Raw genomic sequence first — 21,573 nt, forward strand, 5'->3', positions numbered from 1 at the left:
TGATCCTGAACACTTGGTAACTTATTTTGTAGTACCTTAGTATTAAAAATGTATTGAGTAGTTTGCCTTTTTAAGTGCTGAGTGTGTTTAGATGCCTTTTGAACCAAGTGCATTATCCAGTCAGCAAACAGCATGGCAGACTCTGTAAAAACAAACCCGTTCTGAGTTCAAAGCAAAGTATCCACATTTTACCCCAGGCATATGAGTCAGCGCAAAACCTAACTGAGTTTTCTTTATGTTCATCTAAGTATTGCTATAAAACATTGATATGTTCATATTGGCCCCTATAGTACTCTAGTTGCACATCTAAATAGCCTACTAGAGAAAACCCTTTTTTTTTCTTTTTTCTTTTTTTTTTAATTAACGGACAAGCATATGAAACACTACAAGATTAAACTGCATCTCTGTTCCAGTTGCATCCCTCTGACTCTAGCCTAGCTTTGTAAGGTATAAGCCATTTACAGGCAAGGGCTCTTACAAGCCAGCAAGGAGTCTCCCCACTAGATAGCCAGCTTCTCACAAACATCCTTCATTTGAGAAAGTCAAGGATTAAAAAAGACAAGTGAAAGCTTGCAGAGTGGGTTAGGCAGCATCCTGCCTCGAGGTCCTGGCTGAAGGGATGCCCCAAGGGGGACTGCTGATGGGATCCTGCCCCAAGACTTCTGCAGTTAGAGGGAGTGGGGATAAGGTGATGTCGCCCTGCGGAGGCTGCGTGCAGCTCTGTGCACACCTCCTTTGGGGAAGTATCTTTAATTCCAGAGGCAGCTGTGCTTGAGGCTAATAAATCTTCTTTTCCTCTTAATGTTGAAAATTTACAATAAAAACGAAGTCTTGTGAACCTATTCTGCAGCCAGCCCTAGCTTCCCGGGAGTGCAGAGGCACAGAATTCAAGCTGCCTGAACCAAATGAGACAGCGGGAGCCCTGAGAGCAGGAAAAGCCATTTAAAGCTCTTCTGCTTATATCTTCCACTGCTGAACTTGCTGTGGGGGTGGATGTTAATTTAATGAGTACTCATTAAATTATCTTACAGACTCAGATAGGTCCCAGCAGGTTCCTTGAACATGACACAGGATTTTGTATTGTTTGGGCTTAATTAATTTTTCTGAGGGACAGTTATAGTCCTAACAGAAAAGGTGTAAAAATAACATTGGACAAAACTTTCTGGAGACAACTTATGCTTATCCCCACCTATGCTCCTGTTATTTTTAGGGTAATATTTAAAAAATATATTACCTTTTTAAAACCCCCCCCCCCCCCAAACATTCTAACTAAATTATTTTTGAACTGTTAAGAACAATAGCCTCAAACAAAGAAAAATAATTTTAAGCAAAAGCAGTATGTATGACCTAAAAGAATTTGAAGTTAATCAGGATTTGTTTGGGGGTTTTGCCTGGAAAAAAGCCAAACATGTTTGTCTTGGGATCCATCTGAAAGTGTTTTTCACCATATTTTTCAGGTTTGCCACAGACAGAGAAGATCAGTTGTTCACACAACACTGTTATCAGTGTGAGTTGGGAGAGATTAATTCCACCTGAGATGTACAGTTGTAAGTGAAGTGTGACAACTCTACCCGGGCAATTAAAAACAAAAAATAGGCTGTTCATCTGAAATTGAAGCCCAGTAGAAAGGGGGAAAAAGTAGGAGATTTGAAGCAAAGAAACTACATAAGAGTAGTCACAGATGATGTTTTTCAAGGCTGTTCCTAAAGACAACTGACAGATTATCAGAGAAGCCATCTTGTATTAGCAGTAATTGAGGACTAATTAGCAGCAAGGATAACTACTTGTACCTCATCAAGTCCTTTAGTGATCCAATCTTGGTAAATATGAATAATAAGCCGTAAAATATTTACCATTTTCAGGGTTCAGAAGGCTGTCAGTGGACTCCGAAGGGAGGTCCCTCTCCGGGATGTGGCTGTGTGCTCCAGCACAGCCAGTGTGGTGATGGTCCTGCACCCCTCTCTGCAGACTCCCCTTACTCATGTCAGGAGAAATACAGGTATAACACATGAATTTTGATAAAACGGGCAAGCCCTCTAAACAGCCATAAGGTCCCTTTCCTAGATGGTGTGGCTGACTTCACCTCTTGCAGTATTGGATGTGTGATATCCTCCAGGCTCCAAACCCTCCTCTGTTAGCAGGAATAGAGCAAAATACCCTGAGGTCCTCCAGTGCTCTTTTTTGGTCCTGCTGGTTTCCATATCATTGAATGAGAAAGCTCACATGAGGCACAGAGTGAATGAGCAGGATGCTCAACAGCTAATTTTGTATTTAAAAAAAAAAAAAAAAATTTTTCCCCCATATTTGGACTAACAGCTTATCAGTGTGAGTCAGGCCTGAAGAAATGAAACACTGTGTTACATGGGTTTACATATAAATTAGCTCACATTTTCTCAGAGACAGACTGGACATTTTCTATTACTTTAGCAGAATTTTCCAGTGATTGGGGTTTTGAAGGCCAATGTAGCGTCTGCATTAAGAATACTTGCTGATGTTAGAATTCAGTTTTTATTGGAGATGAGGTGTGGTCTGAAGGTTTATTAATAGCTGAACTGATGTGTAGCTGGCAGGTCAAATCGAAGGCAATGTTATTTAAACTAACTCAACACTCTGTGGTACGTTTATTTTAGGGAAATCTGGAAACAATTTCATTTGCCTCTGATAAATAAATAACATGTCAGGTTTGCAAATTATATTTTAAAGGAAACTTTGGGTTAGTATTTCCATGCTTCTGAAACAGTCAAGGCGAATCCACCTGAGGTAGACTTTAGCTAATGAACTGTGGGGAGGAACATTTTAAATCATTTGTCTAAAGTGATGAATTTTGAATGAACTGAGGTTTCTGATGGACAGAGTGATTGAAGATATTTACTTGAAAGCAATTCAGTAAGTAAGGACCACGATGAATGTATTCTATGGATGTGGACAGTCTATATCGTGAATCACTTCTGAAGCGCCTAATCCTGTGATATAAAATATGGTAATGACAGAGTATAAGCTGCCTACAAAGGCCACTGCTCGGTGCGTTGACCTTACTGTGGAAGTGAGCAACTTATTTTACTGTGATTGATGCCAAAGGTGTCCAAGACTTACAGTACAAATGCAGCTGGGCAGACGGGGAGCTGCGGAGAGAGAGGGGAAACTGAGACCTTGGTGGGTATATTTGGTGAGTCCCAGGCTGAGAGGCATAATCGCTCAGTGTTTCGTGGGTGGAAGAGCAAGGCCGTCTCCGGAAAGGAGCAAGGAGACCTCCAGAAATGAGCGCAAGAATGTTTTCTATCACAGGTCTTATATATTCAAAATACAAACTGTGTGTGTGTGTGTGTGCTTACTTTCCTAAGAGCATGTATAGTACTTAACATAATAAACCTGTGGTTTCTGGACAATTTAATGATGCTGTAAAATGTGGTTTATGGCTAATTTTCTTGGCTCTGTGTTAATCCCCAAAACAATGCCAGCAGGAAACTGGGATTTTTTTTTTTTCTGTAAGAAAACCTGACAGTGATTGCTCTTGATTTTGTGGCTGAAAAACTCCTAATGCCTGTTTTTTGTTTATTTGTTTGTTTTTTAACTGAAACCTCAGTGCTTTTCCCAGTTGCAGGAAGGAGGGTGTTTCGTTACCTTGATTTATCAAGCAGTTGTATCTACATGAACAGTTGTTTTGAGTTATCTGCTTCCAACACTTCCAGAATGGAACTGGAATCTGCTAAAATTCAAGGAGATCCGATGCAAGCAGACAAATTGCACTAGGAATTCAGTGCAGTGCTGTTAAAATAAATGAATAAAGCATTGGTAATGAACTCTTAACTCGTGGACACAGAGTAGTTCTCCAAATTGCAGATTGTTTTCATACTTCAATACTTTCTCCATTATGAAGCAATTAACTCTCTTCTGTTGTCTTTTAAGAACAAAAGCATTTGTTTCAAACATTGCATCTTCCTCTCTTCCAAAATATCTTTTTGCAGTTTTTTTAGTCTTTACTGTTTTGGATGAGAGATTCACATTCTTCACAGTGTCACAGGCACATGAATAGCACATGTATTCAATTTCCTAGAGCACAAGTATTGTTTAGGGTTGAGTTCTTAATATTTTTTCCAGTAAAATTAATATTTATTCCATTCATAAGTAGCAACTGCAGAAAAAAGGAAATGTCTGCATCCTCACAAGGTGGTGTAGATTTCAGCAAATTATTTTATTTACCTTAAATTGTGATTTCCTCTAATCATCATAGTAAATCTAGATTAGCAGCATGATATGCATTATAGAATTTGTGCCACAACTTCAGAGCATCTGTTATATTTCATAACTGAAAATGCTTGACTTCGCTATCTTATTTCAACATCTTTTACTTCCATTGCCTGCTCTTTGAACTAATCAACAGCAATCAAAAGGGGAGAGGAAACACAGTATGTGCAAAAGGAAACAAGGTGCTGTAATTCAATCCACGCTTGGAGAAACAAAAAATTGACTGGTACTTACTTTGATGGAAATGAAATATGATTTACATTTCTTAGTACAACAGCAACAATAACAGAAATCCAACAACAAAAGGGTCATGAATTTCTTTTTAAGATAGATTCATACTGAATTGGAAACATGCCTTTCAGTGTTGGGGGACAGGGAAAAAACCTGATGCACCACTTGCTAATTTAATACTTATTTGTTTGTGCTCAGCTGGTGTGCTATTATGAATATTATTAACCAGGGTGGAACGCAGGTAATTTTAAAAGAAAATACAAATTGTTTTCCTTAGGGCTCTCATGAAGTCCTTTCATAGTCTCCGAATGTAAAGGACATTATAGACACTGAATATTTAAGGTCGTATACAATTGTATAAAATGGAGTTTGGAGCATTAATTACTTGTAAATCTTTGTCCTGTGTATTTTAGACTATACAGGAGGTTAGACTGGGTAGCCCTAAAATCTAAAGGTGATTTCTGGTCCAGCTGAATTAATGGGCTGTTTTGTCTTTGGCATAATAGGGGCAACAGTTCAACCAGTGAGTCTTTTACAACCAATGTGAAAATGTGCACAAGGCTGTATTCAGGTAGTCCTTGCTCAAAGAATTTGTAATATTATATCAAAATGCATCGAACAATGGGGGTGTGCTCTCTTTCTATTTGAACTTTGTTTTTAGTGACGATGCATTCCTTGAGAGTGGTTGCAACAGAATTTGAAGATGCAAATCCCATGCTTAGATAAACAGAGGAAGAGGCAAAGAACCTTATACTGTCTGAAAGGTGCAGCAAAATATTTTCCGGAATGAAATCTGCAATGTAAAGGTTCTGTGACAGTAAATGTTTCACAGTTAAATAATCAAGCAAAAAATAGTGATTTTATGAATAATTTTAATGATAATAACAATTCTTAATTTGTATAGTAACTTAAGCAGCATGCAAACAGATCTTTAAATAGCTTCTGGTGATCCTTGTACCAGAATCATGTTCCAGAATTACAGAATTCCTTGGGCTTTTTTGTTTTCAGACCCTGTTTTCATCAGGGCACAAGCTAAATTGTGGAATTTAAGCACATTGATTAAAATCCATCTTTGCTGCATTCCATCTTTTTTTTCAAATGTAGCCTGTTGTTTTTTCCTTGTAAGGCTGAAAAACCTCATACTTTCTTACTCCATACTTTAAATCTCTCAACCACATGTAACTGGTTTTAAGAATAGACAACTTCTTCAAGAAAATTTCATAGTCATCTTGACAAGGCAGAACAGCAGTCTTTGAAAGACTATTTCAAAGGATTTGTCAAACATACTCATAGGTATGTGATTTAACCACCAGGCCATTCTACTGTGGGGTTTTTTGTTGTTGTTGTTTTGGGGTTTTTTGTTGTTGTTTTGGGGTTTTTTTGTTGTTTTGGGTTTGTTGTTGTTGGAGATGTACATTTAAATAATTGTGGAATATGCAAGAGCTTAGGCTGCTCTTGGGAGATTTCTGTTCCAAGTTTCATTTGAATTGATTAAAAAATGGGATTTGAACTCATATCTGCCACCTCCCAGGTCAGTGATTACTGTTCTAGATGATTTAATTATTTGTTCTATTTTGGGGGTTTGTTGGTTGAGGTTTTTTTTCCTCAAAAAGAAGCAGAGGCAAGTGTAAATCTCAAAACTTTACAGGACAAAAAATTTTATTTCTGCTCATGTCTTCTACATAATGTTCACTCTTGAAGATGAATTAGTTCATAATATCCATTTTCTTACTGACAAACTGAACAAGCCTTTGGATTGAAGTGCTGTATATGTTAGAGGAGGTGACCTTATCTTAACACTCACCTTTTATTCTTTCGATCAAAAAACGCCATTCATTGGCACAAAGCTGTATGGGAGATACAGAAGTCCTACTATAAAATCCACTTTTTTCCTTTTTTTTTTTTTTTTGGATCTCCTTTTTAATGCCAAAAAGCTTTGAAAAGACACTGGGAATCCACAGGGGAGAGAGAAATTAGACTCTAGCTGACATGACTGAATTTTAAACTACTGAATATTTTACAGTCAGATTAGATAATGCTAGGTTCCACTAAGCGTAGCATCAGGCTGTTTGGGGGGTTTTGTTTTCAAATGCAATTTGAAAATTGAAACCAGCAGCTCAAACTATTGAATATCTTTAACTCAGTATATGAGTCGCCATCTTGCTCAAACCTGGTGTAAGACTCTTCTGTAAAGTTTAGAGAAATTTGACCTTTCCCAGCATTTCTTGTAAGTGATCTCAATTTCATGCCTTGTTGATTAGAGTTCACCCTATTCTCCAGGAGTAGCAGAAAAATAATGCAAAGAGCTTCCTTGGACTGGCTGCTTTCCGGCTTGTGTTGATAAGGTGGAGGTGCTGTCTCTGTCGCTTCTGAAAGTGGCTGTAGATGGTAAATCCTGCAGTTCTCTCCCAAATGATGTGACAACGCTTTACCATACTGCTTCCTCTGACCCCTCTCACAGTCCTGCTTAGCACTGGGTCCTGGGCTGGGAATTCTGCTGGTTGTTTGGGGGGGGGGGTGGTGGTGGTGGTGGTGGTGGGTTTTTTTGTTTGTTTGTTTTGGGTTTTTTTAGTTGTTGTTTTTTGTTTGTTTGTTTGTTTTTAGAAAAATGAGATATTACAGTACTAGTATGCTGAGTTGGCTGATCCAATGGAAATAATTACATCTATCATATTCCTGAGATGATGTATTTAATTAAGTAACTAAAGACAATGTAGCTGAAAATATGTATCCTCCATTTACTTTGATTTTTTTAAATATGGTCACAAATATTTATGAGGCTCAAAACACAAGTGCAAAGCCATATATTTTGCAGTCAGACAATGCAGGTTTAGTAGGCTGAGACACATCCTAGAGCATCGTGCTATGAATTATTTTGGACAGAAAGGGTGAGGGTGAGGACCAGACATCTGCTGGTGTGGATCAGTGAACTGAGAATAATTCTATTTTACTTTTTATTTTCATTCATTCAGTTTAAAATGGAAAAATAAAAGTTCATTTTGGAAATCTTTCTTGGCAATGGTGAAACCTTACAAACTAAAGAGAGAGAAAGATGCCTGGATCTTGCTAAGAAATATTTCTTTGTGGGTACGTTGTGCCTTTAGGGCAGCTTTGAGGTTCTGTTCTGAGATAAAACTAATGGGATCTTTCCGGTGAAGCTTTGCTTTTTACTCTGATGTTGCAACCAGGATCATATACCCCACAGTGGCATGTTGATAATTACTTCTTTACAAATGATGATTCATTTGATCTGTCTGCTAGATATGGATCTTCCTCCTCCTTTTGAGAAGGGGGGAGTATTTTTTCAGCTTTAAGATTGTGGCAGATGCAAAAGAGGCTGCTGAGTTGAAGGTCAAACAGTGGGGTTTTTTTTCCTTCTCCCTGCAAAAGAAAACACACAGTGCTTATTTCGGTGTTTTAATATGGAGTTGCCACAAGGGCCTTGTGCCCTTTGTGGGGTAACACCTTTGTAATGTGTGACATTGCAGCCATTGCTCCGTTACTGGAGCACAAAAATTGTTTGGCATATATTTGTGTCACTGCATGTGCTCTTAGAAACAGCAGCCTGGAAGTGTGTAAAAAGATATTTGCTCCTTGACTGATCTAAAATTCTTTAATTTTGTAAATGTTTTAAACTCTCTTGGATTATTGCTTTTCATAGGCTGAATTACTGCTGCTGTCAGGAGTTGGGTCCCTGGGCTTTTTCATGCTCCTCTTACACATGAGTGCAGTGAGAAAGGTGTTATGTCTTGTTGCAGAGTCAAGGCTGCGATTTCAAGATCCATACCCTCTTAGCCTGCCTGAAGCGCGTATGTGTGTTGTCTGGGAAGTGTGCATGGCTGGCTCTAGTTCCCCTTGCACAGCGCTCTCCATGCTGAGCCATCTGGGCTATCGGTACTGGGATGCTGTGTCAGCACGGGCTGATTTGAGGGTACACTGTAGATGTGATACTATTGCATGGTACCTGTTTGCTTTGCACAAGTGATTTAGAGGGGCATGGTGCCAATATTTTTAATGCCAGGGTACAGTCTCTTTCTGTTCTCGTAACAGTTGGACGTAGGGAGAAGACGGGGGATTCAAAGGGTTTGGTTTTGTTGCAAGAAGCCAGTGTCTTCTATTCTTTGTACTCCTTTAACAGCAACCCCATCAGTATCTTGCTCTTTTGTTGTGCAGCTGACTTTCCCAGCCTGCCTTGTCTGAAATGCCTGGATATGAGATCTGTAATCAGTCCATGCAAATGATTGCGCTGCCCGCTCTCTCCCTTTTTCTTTCTAATTTTTTGGAACAGTTATGTGTACATGAGTTCCTCTGCTGGCCTGATTTTTTTTCCTCCCCCCTACAGACTCATCTAGTCTTCTATATTGTGCTGATGTGCAGAAGTGCAGGGGGACATTTGCATATATGCAAAGCCTTACAAAATGTGCTGAGAGGTGTAACCTCTTCTTGGGCAAGCCATTTTCATTTTCTCGCCTAAGAGTCATCTTCTATCCTGTCCTCCCTGTTTATTATGTTAAAGGGACTGTCCTGGTTTCAGCTGGGATAGAGTTAACTGTCTTACTAGTAGCTGGTCCAGTGCTATGTTTTGAGTTCAGTATGTGAAGAATGTTGATAACACTGATGTTTTCAGTTGTTGCTCAGTAGTGTTTAGACTAGAGTCAAGGATTTTTCAGCTTCTCATGCCCAGCCAGGGCACCTGACCCAAACTGGCCAACAGTGTATTCCATACCATGGGACGTCCCATCTAGTTTAGGAACTGGGAATTGGGGGCAGGGAATCGCGGCTCGGGGACTGGCTGGGTGTCGGTCGGCGGGTGGTGAGCAATTGCCCTGCGCATCATTTGTATATTCCGATCCTTTTATTACTACTGTTGTGTTTTTATTAGTGTTATCATTATCATTATTAGTTTCTTCTTTTCTGTTCTATTAAACCGTTCTTATCTCAACCCAGGAGTTTTACTTCTTTTCCCGATTTTCTCCCCCATCCCACTGGATGGGGGGGAGCGGCTGCGTGGTGCTTAGTTGCTGGCTGGGGTTAAACCACGACAGGGACCTTCTATTTCTCCAATAAAATAGCTGTTTTTTTCACAGCAGTGGCAGCTTGTTACCCCATGTATTCATCAGAAAAGATGACATAAGTCTTTTTCTTACGTGTGCTAAGACGGTCAGAGGTTGTAGAGTAAAAGGGAGTGAACGGTTCCCCTGCAGCCACTGGTGCACAGTTTCCTCCATGGTACAATGACCAGTGCATCTGAACTGTCATGGACAGCGACATTTGCAGCATATATACGGCAGACCAATTTTAGAGGAAGGAAGAGTTAAAGAGTGTTGTGAGCCTAAACAAGGATGAGGTTGTACTGCTGAATTTTCATGGACGTAGGGAAAGAGAACACGATTAAGGATGTTTGCACTTCAGTTGTTTTCAAGGCTCATTTTCAAGTTAAGAGGGAAACTTTATAACAGTGACAAAATCATAAGCTAAGTATAATTGCAATTATCATGCATACAGGGGAAGACTTTTGCAAGTCTGTAAGAATCTATAAAAAATAGTAGAAAAATTGAATAATTTATTTATGTTAGTGCTTGGCATTAGGCAAACAAGATGTGCAGTTGCTTTGTGTTCTCAAAATGGGCTTTAAGCATCTGTGCGAACTGAAACAAAGATGAGAGTGGTAAATTCTGCAGAGACAGACCGAAGAATGTGGTTCCATATTCAGTGGAAGAGATCCCATCACTTGTCAGAAGGGGAATTTGATCCTACACTGAGTCTATGTCCAGTTTCTTGCATGATATCTCTGCACTAGTTACATGGGCTGTATCCTGTAGAAGTTGGAATGGAAACTATGCTATACCATTGACACCTTGCTTCTGCAGTCCATCATAGAGGAGCTGCCATCGTGGGGCACCATGGCGTTAGTGCTACTGACCAACAAAGCAAGATGTGTTTCACAGGTGGCAGGCCACAGTATGCAGTGTTCCTGCAAAGTGTTTTGTTACAGTTCATTAAAACACTAAAGTACTGGAGAAAAGAGAGGCAGGATTACAATTGTCCTATATTTGATATCAGATATTATCAAAATGTCCAACTAATACCGCCTACCAACTCCATCAGCAGTTTATATATATATGGAAATGTGCCTCATGCTACTGCCAGGTTTTGTCGCAAATTGATGATTATGGGGTACCAGCCTATTTGAGCATCCAGTCTGAGTAACCTTAAAAAGGCCTCCTTTGCTGAAAGTGCTGCCAAACTGTTCGCCTTAGGATGTTTCAGCTTTGGAGGCACCTCAAGCTACTAGAGCTTTTTGAAAATCTTGGCTGTAAAGTCTAAAGCTGTGAATATATAATATGTGATGGCACTAGGCCCAGCTGGAGTACAAACACACACACACAAAAACACATGAGAATATGAACAGTGCTAACAAGACATAGATACTGTGCTCTGCTGCTGCTCTCATCCCAATTCCACAAAATGGCATATGGAAATGAAGAATTTTCTCTGCCCATTTCTTCTAGCCTTAAGGTTAAATTCTGAACTTTATGGGACTTTCTGGTTTCCTCTGTTTTTCATCTCCCCTTTCAACTTAACACTGCCTTTTAGTTTTATTATCTTGAAAGCTCAGAGAGATTCTGAATTTTATCTGCAGGGAAGCTCATTTGTTTTTAAATGATTTTCAGTCTGGAAGTTGGGAGATTACAGGCAGCTGTAAAACAAATTGCCTACGAATAAAGATGAGTTTCTTGGTTACCTGAAAACCCCAATGGGTTCAAAATAAGAGTTTAAAAGATGAGATTCTTTTGGCAAGTTGATCCAATGATTTTACACCTCAAGGCCTCTTAAATAATGAGGAGGACTTGGATTTCTCCATCTCTTATGGTCTGTTGAATTAGTCAAATGCTGAGCTGCAGTAGGATGTGAGCTCTGTTAGATAACAAGCAAGCATATGAGAGCACTTACACTATAGCACTGTTTTAGTCAGCGTTGCATCTAGAAATCACACAACATGTGACGAGGGAAGTGTTTCACTACTCTGCAGGCACAGGTCAGGCAAGGACAACTTCAAGGTTGACAGGCAGACCAAGAAAGGGACCCCCAGCCCAGGGTGAGGTACCTGGCTTCAGTGTTGCTCTCATCATGGGCTCTGCTTCTTGCTATGGGCAGCTGAGCCTGTACGAATGGTGAGGAAGGAAAAAAATCCACTGTGCTCTGGTGGAAATTTTAGTTCCGTCATTACATTCCCATCATTAGCAAATCCAAGTTATCAAAGTTTGGTAGTAGGATGATACAGACCTTCATTTATTCCTAGATTTCCTTTGAAATCAACTTTATTTCATGAAAAAAGGTGGGTAAATCAGGAAAATGATATGTCTGTCTTTGAGATTTTTCTGTTTTGTGAGACAGGTAAGATTAAAATACTTTTTAATGAATGGTTAAACTTAATGTAATTAATAGATCATTTTCCTGTTCTGTGGTTAGGAAGATGATATATATGAAACAGCAGAAGAGAAACCCTGGGGAAGTAATCTTTTCTTCCCGGGTTTTTCTTTTCTTCTGCTTCTCCCTTTTAAAATTTCGTTTTCTTTCCTTTTTTTTTTTTGGTTATTTTACTGTCATTGCTTTGCTTTTAGGGAGAGAGAATTGTGATGAGAAAGAAGTTTAAAATTAAAATGTTTCAAAGTTTGCCTTCTAATATTTTCTAAGGAAACTCAGATTGCCTGTGTTTTTCCATTTCAAGTTCTATGCTGTGCTGTCCCTGATAAGAGACTTCAGTGGTTTTAATGAACACCAAAGTATCAGCCTAAAGCAAGAAAACTGGCAAAAAACAACTCAAGGCTGTCTTTTAATGGACAATGTTTGTTCCTTTCTGCTATGATTCTTCTGTGACTGTGATCGGGAATTCTAAGGACTGTGGTACCTGCCAGTGAACTGGTGCAGATGCACACGCACATGCGCACAGTGGGAGGAAAAACACTGCATTTGATCTGAGGGATGAAACATTTGGGGGAATCATCTGATCTCAAAGATATCTGCTCCTTCCTTTCCCCACATCCTTTTTTTAAAAGATGCATCCCTAATCATGCTTTGTCACTGCTCTGTAAACAGCAGACCTGTTAGCAGTGCTGAAAGATAAAGAGATGGGCAAAGAAAGAAGAGGGAGGTTGTTTTTGCATGGGTGTTTTAAATATTTATTCTAGATATGGGCCAGACCACTCGCTTCTGATTTAGAGGAAAGGGACCCCAAACACTAAGTGATACAAAACCAGAGAAGTATTATGCAGGTTGGAATCATTGTTTATTGTATTCCCATAGCATATATTATCTTGCTGAGAATGTAAAAGCTGCTCTTTTGGGTCACAGCCCTGGTCCTCTCTGACGGTGGCTGGTGCTGGCTACCTCTGAGTAACCCTTGCTGCATAGGAGCAGTAAGTGTCTCAGGGCAGCAATTTTCCCATCCTACAGGCTGAGCAGTAGCTTAGCCCAGAGCTGCCAGAATTTGGGCTGAGATAGTGAGTCCTCTGCAATGTCTGCCTTGCCTTTGATTTCATGAGATGTCTGTGTTTGTCAGGGATGGGCCTGGTGGTGAGGTTCAAAAATGAACTTGTTCTTGGTTTGTTCTTTGTTTTCCTGAAAATAAAACAATAATTTTGAATTTGAACAACTATGTGTTGTCTTCTCTTTCAGATTTTTTCAGAATATCCCATGACAGAACAACTTTCTGGCCAGCTCTGCCCAGTCCCTGAGTGGTGGGACTGCAGGATCTGGAAGGTGCACCCTGGTGACACAGATGCAGCTTTGCAGTGGGTGCTGCTGTAACATGGATTAAGCCAGGTAAGGCACTGATCACTTCAGCCACCTTTGGCAGTGAGGATATACCCACTGTTTGTTTGTCTTTATGTTGTTGTACTTGCTACTTTCTTCTGTCTGACTTAATGAGACTTAGAATTGAAGTACCTAGAGCTGAGAGGTGAGACCCACTCCATCACCAGGTTTCTGCTGTTAACAGTTTGCTTAAATATTCTTTCATAATTATATTCAATTCTTATATTTACAGCTGCTTAAAGAAAACTTGGCCAGCCATCCTGCTTAAACGAAATGTTCCAAAAGCTTGCTGAGAAGCTCAGCAGTTGTGCTTTTCCTTTTGTTACCTAATTCTGCTAAGATTTATTATTATAGACCTACCAGTTGCCTTTACTAAAATACTGTTTGCCTGCTGACAAGCTCATAAGAGGGATGCACAGGCTTGAGGCAGCTGGGACCTGAGCAAGCCCTGGCTCACAGGAAGGGCGTCTGGATTTCCCTGGGCCTTATCACCAGACCTGCGGGTGCTCAGGAGGATCTGAGTATTGCTCTTGCAATGCAAATGGCTGTGTTGTGTGCAGAAGAGGTGACTACTTTGTCCTCATTTCCAGGGGAACTGGAAATCTGGGGAATTGGATATGTTTGTCATTTTTGAGAGTGCTAAGCAAGACAGAAGTATGCTGACTTGGGTTTCCTTGTGTTTCCCAGTCTGCTTGTGGCCTGTGTACTTGTCTTTGGGTGTCTTGATATGCTGGAAAGTCTTTGCTGGTGGGGATATGCTTAAAAAGTGGTACAGGTGTATGACCCAAAATGCCTCATTAACACAAACAGCTTCTCCAATAAGAGGGTTTAAAATACACTGGTAAACTTCTCAGTAGACATGACACTAAATCCAGTTCCTCCAGGAAAATAGAAGGCACTGATAAAAGCTTTTTTGCTGGTTTAACTGTATCTACACTAAGGCTTTTGCTGGTGTAAATCTGCTGCATAAAATCCAGAGAACGGTGGTGGCTGGGTATGCACTATGAGGGAGGAGCAGAGCAGATGTGACCGCTGCTGTGTCACTGCATCTGGCTCATGCTGAACAGTGATGAGTGGAGAAAAGGGGTTGCTGCTGTGTCACTGAGCTCCTGGTGAACCTGCCCCTCTGACTGCTGGTCTCTGTGAGATGCAGGGAGAGTTTCAGTCTGTATTCATATAGAATGTAGCCTAATGACACCTGACAAAGGTGTGCTGGTGCTGCAGTAGCACAAATGCGGTACAGATACAGAGCTGTTCTGTATGGACTACCAAAATATGCACTCACACCCTCAGCAGCATGGCATGCCTGTCCAATAAATGGAGAATAAGTATTTCATCTTATGGATGTAGTTACCCTATAGAAAAGAAGAGGGCTCTGTAAAAGTGGGGCCAGCCCTCCTTTCCATGGAGTCAAGCAGTATGTCTACCTTTTTGTCCTTCTAAGACATCTGAATTTTTGTGCCTGCCTAAAGCTGTTACCAAAGCCGAGAAAGCATTTCTGCTGTACCACCATTAGAAACCCAGCACACTCAAGGCAGAGATTTTTTTAAGTCCTTCAAAGGCAGCTTCTGTCTTATCTATGTGTCAGGGTGCTCTGAACAGGTTTCACTATGTGTATATAGCACTGTAATTCTTTCTAGCCTCGATGTGTACTTGAAAAGGAAAAAGTCTAATTTCTTCAGTCAGTACATAACAGTTTCACAAATTCTACATGGGATGATTTATCACTGGCTAAAAAGCAGTGGTTTTTCAGCCCTTAACTCTATGGGTTTCCTGCATAACTCCACCAGATTGTCACTGATCTGTCCAAGTTGCTGTAAAGAAGTCACACGCAGAGTTTCTTCTTTTTTTGTTGTGAGCATCAAAAGTTGACTTTCTGACTGCACAGCAGAAATACTCTATTTGCTACTTACATGAGCATAATTTTGTGACTAAATTACTTAAGTCAGCAACTAATTTCACTGCTGCCTCAGACCTACTTTAAATGAACAGGTATATTCATCAATCACCTCCCTTCTTTGCGTGCTAGCCTAATCAATAAGTGAAAGAGCTATTTAAACACTTTCCCCTAAAAAAAAAAAAAAAAAAAGAGGAAAATGTGTGGATAGACAAAACAGCAGATAAAAAAAAAAATAGAGAGTTTTAGGGACAGACATTGATGTTTGATGTTATTCTGCATTAGTAGTTTGTAAATCACTGAGCGAAGGTTATGTAATGGTACCCTTCCACCGAAGGCCCTAAATTAACAGGGCATGGTGATTGCAACGTTGTGGTTGCATACAGATACATTTGACAGCTTTGGAGCTCATGTAGTTTGACAATGCCTACATGTTAAGGGATCACGTTTTGCTGAACAGCGTGAGCACTTAAAGCACATCACTGTCATAAAAGGCAAAGGGAACACCTTGGACTGTGCTCTGTGATGGCTGTCAAATGCTCAGATGGCAGGTGTCTTGCTCAAGAATCTTATGTACTGGGAAAAGGGCCAGAAAGGGATGAAATAATGTCTCTGGAATACCTGTGGTGTGCCGGATCTTTTAGACCATACCATCTCTCAATGAATATGACTTTTGTTAATGTAAATGCAACATTGCAGACTTGCTGCAAGGAACCGTTTTTGTATTTCTGTATTGGTCACAGCTGAACTCTACCGAAGTTTACCAGTACAACCTGCTGGCTGAAAAAAGTGAGACATTTTAAAATACAGGTATTAAAAGAATTATTGTGCAGTGATGCCTAAGCCAAGAGGAATGAGAACCTCATTCTGACACTGGATGTGCTCAAAGATAACTCCTCTCCAATCAGCTGAATTACTCTGGGCTTATGTGGCTTTAGCAGAGAGTGTCATCGCAAAGATGAAAGGTGGGGTCATACATTATTAAGACTTTATACCTGATCAGCTTTTGTGGTTTGGTCTGTGATACCAGACTATCTTGTGAGTGCTTTAGAGAGGGCTTAACTTCCTCTCTTCTTTTGAAACAACTATATTTTTACCAACGCCTCAACTGAGGCACCTGGTGCTGCAGAAACATAAATAAAGAGCACTGCATAGTATTCTGGGTTTGTTCAATAAGTGTGACCAAGGAGAGAAAAATTTTCCATTGAGCCAGCCATGTTGCTCCACAGAATGATTTTGCCCCAGCTTTACACCTTCCCATAATTTACCAGCACTCTGCAGCACATTCCTGAGGTACCTTGGATTAATAACATGTATTTATGATGTGAGCTTGTTATTTCTCATCTGAGCAATGATCATTTCCACAGCAGTCTGTGCATCACGACTCTGCCAGTGTGAGGGGGGTTCACATTATGTCCTCACAAGGAGAGATGTAACACAAACCTGTTGCTAAGAGCTCTGAAATAGCCTCAGTTTCCAGGAATACCACAGAAATGACCGCAGATAAAAGAAGGATGCGAGGCATTACGTAATTGATGATGGCTGGTATTGTAGAAATCTTTGCTACCCAATTAAAACTCAAAAGCCCCATACGGCTTTACACATCACTGGAAGTTACCATTGTCCTTTTCATTCTGTATTTTACAGCATTGAGGGATATTTGGTTTTATTGACTTATTTTCTACTCTCAGCTGTTATTCTTGTGCTGCATTAGAATGAAGTGGCTAACACGCGCTTGCAAACCAGAAGTGCTAATTATTAGAAATATAATTATAATTTGTTTTAAAAAATTAATTAGAAATGTAAATTAGTGCTATTATAGCATGATTCATTTAAAAGAAATGTTTAGTTAGATATAAGCTTTGTTTTCAACCTCAATGTTGTAAAACTGAGACTGAAGTTCTTGCATGAATGACATCCTTCTCTCTCCCTCTTTGTGTTTAAAACTCCATACCTACACATTTAACAAAATGAAGGCTTTATTTCCTTTTCTCTTTTTAAGTGTACCAGTTAAGTCGCATTAGTCTGTTGTCCGCCTGCAAAGCTACACGTAAATGCTTAATCACATAATCTGTTAAATCCAATATTACTTGCAGCACGTGCTTTTATGATCAGATATTTTTCAAAGTAAAAAGATGCTTGACTTCAGAAAGTGGAGGTCTCTCTTCTGGACATTGTGTAGCGCAGCTGCTGCATGTTAAAGAAACCTGAGCTTTGCAGATCAGCTTCCCTGTGGAGGAGACAACAGGGAATCAGTATATTAAATGTATCTTTATCTACATACCTATCCCAGTGCTGGAACAGAGGCCATCACAAAACAAGTACTCTGATAATTCTGCCTTCTAGAAATGCCACCCTGAAAGCTAATGACACCTTCCTAGGAAGTTTCCCTAGCCTAAAAATTGCTTACAGATTTAGAGAGGGTAGGAAAATATCTGCAGAAAACAAACTCTGCTAACCACCACTGATTTTCTCCAAGGGTGACTGCTGAACAAAACTTAAAATTAACAGCTCTCTTCAGAGACTAAAGCCTAACTCATGTGTTGGGAAAACAGTTTGAAATATTATGTGTAATAATAAAACAATTTGTTGACTCCTGTCTTAACACTCCATTAATATTAACAAAGCTTGCTCAGCTTTGAAGTTAGTAAGAATTGCAACTCTTTTGTGTTTGACAGGAAAATAATTCATTGCAACACAGTGTTTGGCCTGATATTCTTGGATGTTTGTGGCTGCATCTACACTACAGTTTTAGGTTGGATCAGGAACATACTTCTGAAGTAAATCTCCCAATCATTCCCACATACTGTACTTTAGTTCACACAGAACTGAATTGGAAGACGTGCTCCAATGGCTAAAGGGTGTTCAGTCTATGGGAATCAGTCTAGAGCCTAATCTGAAGTAATCAATGCTGAAATATAGACAGTAAAGCCAGGCAGCCTTCAGTGATTCAAATGCACTTCTGTTCCACAACCTTAGAAACACGGCTTGTCCACCAAAAGGCTGCTTCTCCTGGGGATAAAAGACAGCTGGGTTCTCAGTGGTGGTGTAAAGGATCCCCTTCAACCACTAATAATTCCTTTATGTTTGTATATAGTAGTAAACGCCTAAGTGTTGTGAGATCTAGATTAGGAAAAGACTTCTCTTAGCGGTAGTTATCCTTTGTACCATATCTCAATCCCTTTTGTTTCCTTCCTTTCAAAATGTCTGGGGCTGCTTTTCTTCTTCTATTTGTGTATACTTCTAATACCTGCTAAAATCAGTGCCTCTAAGGAAGGATTCATTTTCTTCAATGCAGTAGGGTGCAGCTCTGCCATCCAAAACTCTGGGTTGGCAAAACAAAACCAAAGCTGAAATATTCCCTCCTACTGTTCCTCTAAATCCCTGTTGGTCTGTAGGGGACTGGAGAAGAGAATTGCTCCCTTCAAAGTCAGGAACATTCACATGAAGAAATTTTAAAGCTGAGTGTTTGTTTCAAATGGATCCTATTGTGCTTGACAGTAAAAGAGCCACAGGGCTGAATTTTATTGCACATTTGTGCAACAGGCATTAAATGTTTCATCTTAAGAATATATTAGATTGTTTTAAAAAAAGAAACACACAGCCACATTCAGAAAGAACAGATACAGAAAATGAGTAGCATTCCTCTGAGATTTTTGTGCACTTAAAACCTGAAGATTGAAAAAAGAAAGTGCTGAAGATAATGCAAAGTATTTCATCACCCCTCCTGTCCTAGCTGCCTCTGTGTGTATTTTGTTTGTTTGTTTGTGGCTTTGGGGTTTGGGTTGTTTGGTTGGTTTGGGGTTTTTTTTGGGGGGGGGTGGGGGGGAGTTGTTGCAGGTTGGCAGGAGGTGGTAGTTTTGACAGTTCAGAAAAGCATTTGCCTTACTTCATAGGTGTCAATAATCCCATCATTACTTCAGCTTTTTGTCATGAACTTGCTGGACTAGGGCCTTCATGAAAAGTCAGGCCCAAACTAATGCTCTCAGAGTGGTGTGAAAATCAGTTTGGTGGATCAGTCCTGAAGAACCAAATCCTCCCATCTTTCTTTTTGTAGCCTCTTTGATTCTGCTATCCTCACGCATTCTTGCTCAGTAAAGGTGAGAATTCTGCCTGTTGGTCTCTGTCGGGCTGTTTGCAAAGAGAGCAGCTGTTGGGCACAAGTGAAATGATGGAAATGGACCTAACTGAGCAAAGATGTGAAAAAAAATGTGCAGTTATAACTCCTTGAATTCAGCTTGAATTAAAGGAATCTTTTCACTGCAGGTGAGTGTAGTGTTGATGCACCCTTAACTTTGAAAGGAAAAATACTTCTATTTACGTAGTTCTGGTGCCTTTTTTTGCTGTAGTCTTTACTGTAGTAACACCAACACTGTAGTGGGGTCCTCTTTTGTTTGCCACTAATCAATGCAAGTTTTCAGGATGGACTGGATTATTTGGAGGTTTTTTGCTTCATATTGCAATAGCAAAGAAATGCTTTCTTCAACACTGAGGCAATATGAGTGTGTTCTGACCTCGGGAATCATAGTAAGGCAGGTACACAGATTGCTAATTGTGCTGCCTGTAATCATCTCCATTTCACAGGCAACTTATACCCTGCGTTCTTCTGTTTCCATCTGGCATTATGAACACATTCTTTCTTTTCTGCTTCTCCCTTTTAGCCACACAGCATTAGCTATATTATAGATGCCAGGGTGGAGAAACACCATCCTTGGAAGCATGTGTGGGAGGATTGGCAAAGAGTAAACAGCTGGCATTAATCATGCTCCAATTAGATTTCCTTGTTGAGACTTTGATATGTCTTTGGATGACCAGGCTAACAAACTACCAATTTCTTGTCATCAACAAGCTCTGTGCTGATTAGCATCTACTCTTTATTGATAGGGATTTCCTTTTTCGGCATGTTAGAGGAGTAATCCAGGTAAAAGGACGCTATCTTGTGTGCTTTATATTGGTGTGATCTAACCTTCGTGGACTTATCTCTGATATCAGAATGTCTCCTTTAATGACAAAGATAGTGGAACTGGAGCAATACAGAGAGGGTATTGCAGTCTCCTAGGGTGATGTACGCATCTGAGGGCATTGAAAAGGGCCCCATGTGTTCAGTGGACAAAATAAAGTGTAAGTTCATCTGTTTAATTACATAATATATCCTGAGGCAGCATTACTACTGAGGCTGACTGCACAAAGCAAAGACCCAGGGCTTCACAAGGTCCAGAAGGAAGTGATGGCTTTCCCATCTCCAGCAGTCTTTAGCTGCAGCCAGATGCCTTTCTGAAATATAAACTTTGGGCAAATAGAAGTTCTTAGTGCAGCATGGGAGCAATTCAGTAAAAGAGAAGACCCTTGCCTATGCAGAGTAGATATTTTAATCTGGTCTAAACTTTATGTATTACTAACATCAAAAGAGAAGAAAATACCTTCCAGGCCTGTAGATACAGAGTTTCCTTTGAACACCTTTCCTGAAAAAAACAGCACTGCCACGTCTGAAGGGTGATTTGTAAACTTGGCAGATTCTGAATCACCCAGGATGCTTTCTGCAAGTGGGAAGCCAACGTGACTCATGTTTTAGCACTGGAGGTTTCTTAAAGTAATGCTGTGTTGACAGCAGCAGTGTGGCTTTTGTGTTATCCTTCAGTTTATCAGAGGACTTATATCTTAGGTTTATTATTAAGACTTCATTTCACTATCTGGGAAGCCTTGTCAGGTTATGACCATTTGCTCATACGAACGGCTTAAGGCCATTGACAAATGCTCTTACCTAGACTAGATTATTTTGAGAGGCCCAGTACATGTTCTGTCAAAGACGTGAAACTCGTCATGGACCATAACCAGGTATAATGGGTCTAAATATATTACTCTAATCTTGATACTGTTACCCAGAGTAAAGATTTGCCAATATAAAGATCTACATGAGCTTGAAAGCTATTATAGATTTAAGGTAATGGCATTAAAATATCTGAATAGTGTTCTTTTGCCTGATGTCCCCTCATGCTCATTTTATATTTCTTCTTGTTTCTTGTACAGTAACAAACACAGACTTCCATTCCTGTTGTGGGAGCTGCAGGGTCATTTAGTAGTGTGGTCACTGTCCTGAAAAACTTAGTCCTGATAAACGAGATAAAGTAAGGGTGAAATGAGCATTACCTATGCATGACTGAGGAAGCATGATGCGGGGAGAAGGCTAGCTCACATAATTATCACATGCTGAAACTGCTGATTGACTTGTGATATCCCTGATTTTGATTTAGGATCTTCTGTACAAGACCTTCGTTTTCTTTGCTATGAGAGAGCTCTTTTGAGTCATTCTTGCTGGCTTTTTAGTGATGATGGGCACACCAAGTCTAGCAATAGCGTGAGAAATATGCTTTCCACAGTTTTGC

Source organism: Haliaeetus leucocephalus, unplaced genomic scaffold (genome assembly GCF_000737465.1).
Source record: "Haliaeetus leucocephalus isolate CR32 unplaced genomic scaffold, Haliaeetus_leucocephalus-4.0 Scaffold802, whole genome shotgun sequence".
Taxonomy (NCBI): domain Eukaryota; kingdom Metazoa; phylum Chordata; class Aves; order Accipitriformes; family Accipitridae; genus Haliaeetus; species Haliaeetus leucocephalus.